The following is a 10,055-nucleotide window of genomic DNA, read 5'->3' on the forward strand; positions in this document are numbered from 1 at the left end:
TTTTCCGGAACAGGAAATTGTTCGCAGTTTTCAAAATTTGTTCGAGCTTCGATTTTTGTTCTGGAGTTTGAAAAAATGTCGGTGTTTTCAAATTTTGTTCGGCAGATTAAAAAAAATCCCGTTTTTCAAAAAATATCTGTGTATCCAAAAAATTGTTTTGTCATTCAAAAAATGTTCTTGTTTTTTATATTTTGGCGGGAATTTAAAAATTGTTTATGTTTCCTGAATATTTTTGTGTTTTTCGAAATGTTTGAGTTTTTTTTCAAATATACGCAATTTTGAAAAGTGGTCGCGGTTTTATACAGTATTCACCTTTTCTCCTAAATAATATTACGCCTTCAAAATTTGGGAAACGTTCATATCCGCGCTTAGTTTGGTTCTTAAGAATTTGTGCTGGCTCGGTAGCTCAAGTGATTTTTTTGAGACAATCTCGCGAAGCTTTATTTAAACCAAACCAATGTACAAAGGTACAAAAGAAAGGTCACCAGGGTGTCCTAACCAAACATGGCGGCCCATCCCTAACTTTAAACTATGCTTCGCTAGATTGTGAGCTGCGAAATTCAAACTCCTAAACTCATGAACAAAGCTACATCTACTAAAAGAAGAGCTTTGATCTATTATTTCATGTAAGATCGCCCCATAGCTTGCCAGGTTCCTTTGCTTGATGTCATCTACCACTGTCCTGCAATCTGAGGCTACATGTACACTCTGTATGTTAAGGTCTTCAGCAAGTGCCAACGCTTCCCGAATAGCAAGAGCCTCAAGAGTCGGTGGGTCATAAACACCTTTCACCACTAACGCTGATGCACCATGAAAAATTCCATCATGATCACGGCATATAGCTACTGCTACTCCGCGCCTCCAGCTTTGTGGTACTGTAGCATCTACATTAACCTTAAACACTGCGTCAAGAGGTTTGAGCCAATGGGTGGGTCTACATTGTCGCCGCTCTGGTGGATTTACTTCCTGTCTCCTCAAGTGTACCAAAATCCCTCAGATAGGCTTGAATGAACTGATATGTAGAGTGAGGACTTTGGAAAATACCTTCATATATTGCCTTACGTCTCATCTTCCATACCGACCAGAGTGTTACAGCCAAAAGAACAAACTCCTTCCATGGCAGGTGATCATGCATTGCAAAGAGTCAATTCCTCGCATTCGTATCAGTGTTCATGCTCACTTGTTCAACCAAAGAGGCCTCTGACAAAGACCAAATGCAACGTGACATGGTGCAATCAAAAATAGCATGCCTCCACGAATCAGCACAGTCGCAAAAAGCACAGAGATGAGTGCTCGACATGTTGCGATGATGCAGGACATCCATGGATGGCATGGAATGTTGCGCTAGTCTCCATAGGAAAGCCCTCAGTTTTGCTGGGACTTTAGTGTGCCAAAGATCCGTCCATGCTTTGCCACTTGCGCTCAAATCTGATGCTCCTGCGTTTTCATCCATCGAATTCTCTCTATGATATTTCTTGTTCATGGGCTGATCTCACTGTAAATCTTCTGCTTCTCTCGGCCTCCCAGGCCCAAAAATCATCAATAACTCTGGTGCACAACAGAATGGCCATAATAGCGTCAGCATCAAAAGATATAAAGTTTGCTCTTATTAGCTCTTCCCTCCAAGTCACTGTCGTTGAATCAATCAGTTCAGAGACAAGCACCGGAGGGGTATCTGAGATAGATGTTATGGGACGCAAAGGACCTACCCTATGTATCCAGTTTGTCTCCCAAATCTTTATAGTACTTCCATCTCCGACTCGCCGAAGTGGTAGTAGTAGTACTTGTGAAGCAGGAGGTTTAGTGTTCGAACCCTGCTTTGCGCATTCTTTTTTGCGAGTGAGCGTTGTACTTTCTTGTCAGAGCCACATGGGCCGGCCCAGTCGGGGAGACCCGCTTGTCCGTTCTCTCGACATTTTGCCGCAGTTAGCGGCAAATAGGAGCTGTTGCTCCCGTTTTTACTGTTGGATCTGGGGCTCGTGGTGACCGATTGAACATAGGCAAGCTAACTGGCCCGCGAGCCTTGCGGACGGCATTTGGTCTGATTAGGCCCATCTACTATTTCAGCTTTTTTCTAAATTTGTAAAAAAGAAGATCTTACAAAGTGTTAAGTTATAGCAAAAGAAATGTTCTCAACATCCAGCTAGATTTTTTTAATAGAAGTTCATACAAAGTAGTCACGTACACATCATATTTCAACATAATATATGTCACAAACTTGACATTAACATGGCATTTTCACAATGAACACATGTAAAAAGTTCAAACATTTGCATCAAATTAATGGATGACTTCATAAATAATTAAATATCCATTGCGCATACACACATATAATCTGTATCGATTTCACACTAACAAATCGAGTGAAGACACGCAAAAATGAACTGCACCTCAGACCAGATGTCAAAGTTGCGACAAGGGACATAGTGGGGGAGATGGCATGGAGACACATGGCTAGGAGGGCTTGGGACGGCGGCAGAGGCAACGTGGCTGCGGCGGAGATCAAGACGAGCACGAGGAGGTGGGCGACGCAATAAGGCGGTGACGGAGGTCAAAGGAGAGGTGCGGAGGTGGGAGATGTTAGTGACGGTGCGAGTGTGCCACTCCCTTCTAGGGTTGGTGCAACGACAAAGAAGGCACGGGAAGTGGGATCAACTTCTTATTTTTGAAGAATCCTACAACTACATTTTCAAAATATTCGGTTAAATCCTGAACATATTGTTTCGTCCTCAACAATTGTTGCGTGCTGTCGATCTGATATTCAACGGGCAAAGATCTCTACTCGCAGCTTCACATCAAGGGAGTGACCTAGGTGACGTTGATCTCCGATCCAACAACCACCACTCATTAAATGGGTCACTATTCAAAATCCGACAACATCACATGTTCCATGTCTCGTTTCCCCCTTGCTTTCCTTCATCGTAATGGCTATAAAGCCTCGAATCCTTAACGGGAGCAGCATCTGTATTGTATGTGGGTTCAAACCATAGCCGCCTTTGCCCCGACCGGCTTATAGGCATGTCTTAAATCACCAAAACCCTCGCTAATTCTCCTTCCAAAGGTCGCTACTTTTAATCTATATTCGCTTATCTGCAACTTGATTGACAGTTCAGTAACCACGCACCTGCCAAAAACATGTAAGATATACTCGTACTCCCTAGTCCCAGAATAAGTGTGCTGGCTTTAGTTTAAATTTGTTCAAAAATAGTTGTCTCTAAAAATGTACTCCCCATCCATTTCTTCCCCAAGTATTTTCGGATAGAGGGAGTACCCTTTCTTACGAGAGCATGCTAACAAACCGTGCATTGAGTGAACTAAGCAAAGACAAAACTCTGAAAACTAGACAAATTTGGGAAATCATTGCCGCAAAGAATCATATCGTGGTCAGGGGGCTGCAGGCAGGCGGTCAAAGCAGATGTGATTGAGGATTAGTTTAACAGCATGCAACGGAACAGAGGGGGCAACTCCCCCGCGATCCGTGCGCCAAGGTTCCATGATCCGTTGCAACTTGCAGCTTGTGTTAGTACGAAAAAATAGCAGCTGCTTTAATCACGCAACTTACCAGGTAAATAATGTGCATGAAGTTTCTTTCCTGTCCCTCTCAAAAATAGTTATAGGTGTTTCTGAAACTCTAGAGCTATATAATTAGAATTGTTTCTTACTGAAAAAACATGTAAAAAAGATAGTATTAAGACGAATATCCATTTCTGAGCGTAACTCATGCACCAAATTATCTACTATGAGAATTTTTTTTATTTTTTTCTAGTATTTGTTTTGGATTTTTTCTTCATTATAGGCACAGATGAAGCTAGGCACCGAATCTCTGCTCTCGGAGTGAGAATTATTCTCTATTTTCTTCTTCTTACTCCCACGTCCAAATTTTCTCACTTCGTTTGCACCAGTGTCAAAGTTATCATTGATTACCGCGCAAAACCCAAAGTTATTCGGTTAAGCCCTGTCTTCAAACTGTGAGTGGCAATTGTTTAGGGCATCCGTAGTGTACGCATGAAAGGCAAGGTCCACCCGTGCATGCGCACGTACTTTCTCCGTAGGGAAATACTTGTCATCAAAATAGATAAAAGATGATATATCTAGATGTATTTTAGTTTTAAATACATCTTTTTTTGTCCGTTTTAATGACAAGTATTTTCGAACGAAGGGAGTACCATCTTGTCCTAATGTCCACAACAAATTCATGTCTTGGCGAACTTTTATCTCCAGCTCATATTACCAGCCCCCCACGCGACGCTGAGTTAGCGGTGATGCTGTAGAATGTTAAATTGTCGTTCCAAGAATTACCTGGAGTAGTAACTAGCATGGGCAGGCCTAAGCTAGGACTCACGAGTCACGACCCAGGTGTGGTGTGCTTCATTTTTGTTCATGATCAGTAGTTCCATTTCGGTTCTCCGAGAGTGGTATCGCAGACATGGAGTGAGTTCAGATCAGTGGAGAAATGCATAAGCAAGGGAACTTTTTTCTACTCAATTTTGTACAAGAGACTATGCCTGAACGTCTCACTGATGTTCTCAGTGAGCACAAAAACTCATAATTTTACGCTGGAAACACGCAAGTCAGCCGACGCAGAGACTGGGGGTTCTACTTCTTCTCAAAATAGAAAAATGAAAATAAAACTCAAGTTAAAAGCAGAGCCCATAGGACATGCACTCTATACGAGCATGTGCTTAGGGCATCTTCAATGTGAATTATCAAATAGATAATGTCCTGTTTGTAGATAGCATGTCGGGTGAAGGTTATCCAATCGAAGTCATAAAAAATCTATGGACATTAGGTTTTTCATTGATTTTTAAATTACTTATTACATAGCAAAAGAACCTAAAACCAACCATGGGCTCATCCTCCTTCACAGGACCTCCTATTCCACCAACGAGGGTGTTGCCTCCTCCACGGCCTCTGCCATGGCCATCAGGTCACCCTGCTCCTCCTCCTCCTCCTCCTCCGAACTCGTCTTTAGAGAGCTTGGAGGTTGGCTCACCTCACTGTGGCCCAGGCACTGGGTGCTCGCGGCACAAACCTCTGCCACGATTTTGGCGCGTCGCCCTGACAACAACTGCTAGAACCACGAAGCCGCGAAGCCAATTACGATGGCGGGTGACGGGCGCAAATGCGAACTTGGGTTGGTCAGATAGCGGGCTACGACTTCGACGTTGGAGGAAGGGGATTGGAGGTAGGATTTTTTGGGTGTGGACGGTCGACTTTAAAATAGTCGAGGAAGGAGGAATGGCAAAAACGTTAATGCAGGCAGCCGAAGTTGGTCTCTCGGTCGCCACACTGGCATGAATGCAAGTAGGCAGATGGCCAGTCATGTCTATTGTGAACGCGCGGAGGGTTCTAGATCCGGACGGCGAGGAAGGGTGTTTGGGGTGGGTCTGGGCTGTCAAAGTCCAGCAAGGTGGACGTATAGACTCCTCTAGACCCTCCCCCCAAGGGCAATTTGGGGACGGTTTTTTGGGATTTTGAACGTCCCTAGTCTGGGCCGAATCAATGATCCGCGTTGGAGGCCGAAAAGTGTCCGAACGGTTATGTCCGGACATTTACAAACATTTTGATGGTCCACTGGAGATTCACTTAGTCTTTGCTACTTGTAATTTTAGGATTATTCTTCTGAAAGATACGTCACCTAAAAAAAATTAGCACCCTGACTTATATGAGTCAGCTAGAAACTCAAGGCCTGGCCTTTTGTGGTAGAATGTTGAGTCCTTCCTAAAATCACCTGGATCAACGAAAGATTTGGATAACGCTAGGTTGTGATACCGATGTCTGATTTTACTCATATACATCCGATAATGAAGGTCGTGAAGTTTGAACAGCCTCACTTAACCTTGGTTCGTTAACCTTTCTAGCGCCCAGGTATCCATGACCTATAGATAGAGGCCCACTGTGACGCCCTCGATTCAATCGTACACTAATCATACATGCAAATGTGTACGATCAAGATCAAGGACTCACGGGAAGATATCACAACACAACTCTAGACACAAATTAAAATAATACAAACTTTATATTACAAGCCAGGGGCCTCGAGGGCTCGAATACATAAGCTCGAATACACAAGAGTCAGCGGAAGCAAGAATATCTGAGTACAGACATGAGTTAGACAAGTTTGCCTTAAGAAGGCTAGCACAAAAGCAACAACGATCGAAAAGGCAAGGTCTCCTGCCTGAGAGCCTCCTAACTACTCCAAGTCGTCAGCGGTCTTCATGTAGTAGTTGGCATCCTCCAGGTAGTAGTAGTCATCAATGGCGTCGTCTGGCTCCTGGGATCCGTCATATGGTCGCAACAATCGGGTATGGGGGAAAAGAAGTAGCAAAGCAACCGTGAGTACTCATCCAAAGTACTCGCAAGACTTACATCAGATCTAAACTAAGTATGCATCTGTATCAAAGGAAAGGGTTGTATCTGTGGACTAAACTGCAGAATGCCAGAAGGGAAGGGGAAAGCCTAGCCTATCGAAGACTAGCATCTTCTGGAAACCACCATCTTGCAGCAATAGGAGGGAGTAGAGTACATAAAGTAAAGTAGTAGAAGTGTTATCAACCTCAGCCAGAGATCCTTTCTCGACTCCCTGCGAGAAAGCAATCCCAGAGCCATACTATCCAGTTATCATCTCATATCCAAGTCTCATCACAATCCATTTCTCATCACAAGTATCCAGTTCTAGCTGTATCGATCGGGATACAACTCCAAGTGTCCGTTACCATAGGACAGGCTATCGATAGATGTTTTCTTCCCTGCAGGGGTGCACCAACTTACCCACCACGCTCGCTTAACTCCGGCCGGACACACTTTCCTGGGTCATGCCCGGCCTCGGCCAAACAATACGCCGCAACCCGACCTAGGCTTAATAGAGAGGCCAGCACGCCGGACTAAACCTATGCCCCCAGGGGTCATGGGTCATCTCCCCAGGAACTCCTGCACGTTGCGAGGGCGGCCGGTGAGCAGACCTAGCTACCTCCTTCAAAAAGGAAGGTGCTTACCAGTCCAACCCGGCGCGCGCCGCTCAGTCGCTAACGTCTATTAAGCTTCGGCTGATGCATAGGACGCATAACGCCCATACTATGCCCACGTGATGGTTAGTGCTATCAGGCCAGAGGCCCCTCGGATCAAATATCCAAATCGTAGTGGATTAGGAACGCGCGGTAACAAGCAGAGACTCACGAAAAATGTGACCCCGTTGCCCCGTCTCGAGGACTTGCGACAAGGGCTAGGAATGCCCGGCCACACCTCATAATTATCTCGCGGGCACCCTCCAGGCCAACCCGTCTCCACATCACTCGCAATAGAGCTCGCGCGGGTACCCCTCAGGGTCGACCCGTCTTTCCAAGTAACAGTGGTAAAGTACAAGTATTCGTGTGTCCAAACATCAAGGGGTAAACTCGAGGAATCACCCCCGATGAATTCCACTAGATGTAATCATCAAGGTGTACGTAAGAGGAATCACCCCGAGGTTCACACTTGAGGGGTTGCACGACAGAGTTGTATCAAAAGTGGTTAAGGAGGAAATCACCCTCGATGACCACGACCGAATGACTACACTATAGGGTTAACATCAGAAGTGCTGAATGAAGGAAATATGCCCTAGAGGCAATAATAAAGTTATTATTTATTTCCTTATATCATGATAAATCTTTATTATTCATGCTAGAATTGTATTAACCGGAAACATAATACATGTGTGAATACATAGACAAACAGAGTGTCACTAGTATGCCTCTACTTGACTAGCTCGTTAATCAAAGATGGTTATGTTTCCTAACCATGAACAAAGAGTTGTTATTTGATTAAACGGGATCACATCATTAGGTGAATGATCTGATTGACATGACCCATTCCATTAGCTTAGCACCGATCGTTTAGTATGTTGCTATTGCTTTCTTCATGACTTATACATGTTCCTATGACTATGAGATTACGCAACTCCCGTTTGCCGGAGGAACACTTTGTGTGCTACCAAACGTCACAACGTAAATGGGTGATTATAAAGGTACTCTACAGGTGTCTCCAAAGGTACATGTTGGGTTGGCGTATTTCGAGATTAGGATTTGTCACTCCGATTGTCGGAGAGGTATCTCCGGGCCCTCTCGGTAATGCACATCACATAAGCCTTGCAAGCATTGCAACTAATGAGTTAGTTGCGAGATGATGTATTACGGAACGAGTAAAGAGACTTGCCGGTAACGAGATTGAACTAGGTATTGAGATACCGACGATCGAATCTCGAGCAAGTAACATACCGATGACAAAGGGAACAACGTATGTTGTTATGCGGTCTGACCGATAAAGATCTTCGTAGAATATGTAGGAGCCAATATGAGCATCCAGGTTCCGCTATTGGTTATTGATCGGAGACGTGTCTCGGTCATGTCTACATTATTCTCGAACCCGTAGGGTCTGCACGCTTAAGGTTTCGATGACAGTTATATTATGAGTTTATGAGTTTTGATGTACCGAAGTTAGTTCGGAGTCCCGGATGTGATCACGGACATGACGAGGAGTCTCGAAATGGTCAAGACATAAAGATTGATATATTGGACGGCTATATTCGGACACTGGAAGTGTTCCGGGAAAGTTTCGGATAAAACCGGAGCACCGGGGGGTTACCGGAACCCCCCGGGGGGTTAATGGGCCTCATGGGCCTAAAGTGGAGAAGAGGAGGGGCTGCCAGGGCAGGCCGCGCGCCCCCTCTCCCCCTAGTCCGAATTGGACAAGGAGGGAGGGGCGGCGCCCCTCTCTCCTCTCTCCCTTCCTTCCCCCTCTCCTAATTGGACAAGGAAAGGGAGGGGAGTCCTACTCCCGGTAGGAGTAGGACTCCTCCTGCGCGCCTCCCACTAGGGCCGGCCGCACCCCCCCTTGGATCCTTTATATACGGAGGCAAGAGGCACCCCATAGACACAAGTTGATCCACGTGATCATATTCTTAGCCGTGTGCGGTGCCCCCTTCCACCATAGTCCTCGATAATATTGTAGCGGTGCTTAGGCGAAGCCCTGCGACGGTAGTACATCAAGATCGTCACCACGCCATCGTGCTGACGGAACTCTTCCCCGACACTTTGCTGGATCGGAGTCTGGGGATCGTCATCGAGCTGAACGTGTGCTAGAACTCGGAGGTGCCATAGTTTCGGTGCTTGATCGGTCGGGCCGTGGAGACGTACGACTACATCAACTAAGTTAATGCTTCCGTTGTCGATCTACAAGGGTACGTAGATCACACTCTCCCCCTCTCATTGCTATGCATCACCATGATCTTGCATGTGCCTAGGAAATTTTTTGAAATTACTACGAAACCCAACACTGAAGAGGTTCACCCTCGGTACTCGATGGTAACCCAGTAGTGTCGAGCAACTAAGGGGAAGTGATGTGCGGTGTCGGGGCCTGGTCTTCGATCACGTAGATCGAGTCGTCGATGATGAAGCAGGGGCAACAAGGACAAGTGAGAGTCACTGATGGATCACAAACCAACCTATATTAAGCAGTTTAGGATAAGCAGGTAGATAACAATAGCAGGTTACAATAAATAGGCTATGCAGCAGAATAGGAGCAAACAATAACAGTAGCAAAATCTAATGCAAGCATGAGAGAATGGAATGGGCAATATCGGGATGATCAAAGGGGGGCTTGCCTGGTTGCTCTGGCAAGGAGGGGGTCGCCGTCGACGTAGTCGATCACAGGGGCGGCATCGGTCTCGAGGTCTACCGGAGAGAAGAGGGGGAAGAAACAGTAAATACATAGCAAACAGAGGTATCACTAAGCATGACATGACGATACGTAGCGCTAGGCGTGCTCTAACGTGGTGCTACACGATACCGCTGAAGGGGGAAGTCACCCGGGAATGTTTTCCCGGTTCCGGACCTGTGTCAGACAGATGACCGGAGAGGGAAAGTTCCATGTTCAGATAGTTAGGGGCATGTGGCAGACGAACGGATCGCGTATTCGGATTCGTCTCGTCGTTCTGAGCAACCTTCATGTAGAAAACTTTTTCATCCGAGTTACGGATTAATTTATATGATTTTCCAAAGATTTAAACAATATTCTAAAAT

The sequence above is a fragment of the Triticum dicoccoides genome, chromosome 3A (genome assembly GCF_002162155.2).
Source record: "Triticum dicoccoides isolate Atlit2015 ecotype Zavitan chromosome 3A, WEW_v2.0, whole genome shotgun sequence".
NCBI lineage: Eukaryota > Viridiplantae > Streptophyta > Magnoliopsida > Poales > Poaceae > Triticum > Triticum dicoccoides.